This window comes from Cynoglossus semilaevis, unplaced genomic scaffold (genome assembly GCF_000523025.1).
Source record: "Cynoglossus semilaevis isolate Cse_v1.0 unplaced genomic scaffold, Cse_v1.0 scaffold6900, whole genome shotgun sequence".
Taxonomy (NCBI): Eukaryota; Metazoa; Chordata; class Actinopteri; order Pleuronectiformes; family Cynoglossidae; genus Cynoglossus; species Cynoglossus semilaevis.
This window is the reverse complement of record NW_007586779.1, coordinates 1-963: the sequence shown is the minus strand read 5'-3', so window position 1 is coordinate 963 and position 963 is coordinate 1. Positions and strand designations below refer to the sequence as shown.

Here is a 963-nt window from a genome sequence, read left to right as displayed (position 1 = left end):
TCCTCCACGGTAAACGCTATGTCCTTCACTCCGTCCCCGTGTCTCACCAAATGTTCTCCCATCTCTGAGGAGAACGTTTTCGGTTCGTTTATCACGTCGTGCTAACAGTTTAACTCTTGCACCGTAACTCTCTAAAGAATAATTTATTATACATTTACGTGTACAAAAAAAAAAGCGTCCCCTAAAATTTTTTGTGCGGTCCAAATTTTTTCCCCTGAGCCTTACCTTTGTTTCCGGGGTTGAGGGCAGAAGAAAAAACGTAAATGATCTGTCAGGTGGAAAGTAAACATGAAAAATATATGTTAGCTTCAAAAAACTGATGTTCTCACATTGACATGTACAGCGCCCCCTTTTGGGGAGCTATTGTTGAAACTCCACTGATTTTTTTTTATTCTACAAAACAGATTTTTTTTAACAAATAGGAGAGAAAAAAAGAAAATACAAAAAATATATTTCTGTTTCCACAAAAGTGAAAGAGCAGCATCAAAAGAAATAATTTTGCAACTTGAATTATCTGAACCAACATCCTCTGTTTACCTATATTTTATCTTCATTCCACACTTGTTCCGAGCGCCTCACTTTGGACACCACTATGTTAAAGAGCCAATGAAGCTGAAGCTACTTTACCTTGTCTTGTTTGACCACGTGCGACACCACATCGCGGCTGCCGGTCTCCAAGCCCCTGTAGGCCAACGGTTCGAATCCCAGCTTGTTACAATAATAGGAAGCAGCCTGAGAAAAAGAATCGAACACGTGTCAAACAGTGCCCTCTGTTGGCGATTAATGAGCCTCGCGGTTCTCAAACCTGTTTCGGTGATGTTCAATGTGGAGATAAAAAACAAAAACAAAAAGATAAACTGAAACAAAATGAAAAAATCTGCGAGTGATTGCTGGGACTCAAACCTATGAAAAAACAATATCAAAAATCAGAGCAACAAAAAAAAATTTTTTTTATATTTTTAT

General features: G+C 38.2%; 1 long non-coding RNA gene across 1 annotated transcript; it reads right to left on the bottom strand.

Annotated features, from left to right (window-relative positions):
* LOC103399266 (uncharacterized) lies at positions 1-729 on the bottom strand. The gene is made up of 3 exons (XR_523609.3): positions 628-729; positions 226-268; positions 1-64 (listed from the first exon to the last, which is right to left on the bottom strand). It is a non-coding gene; the product is annotated as an uncharacterized LOC103399266 (long non-coding RNA).
* Positions 730-963: the final 234 nt, after the last annotated feature.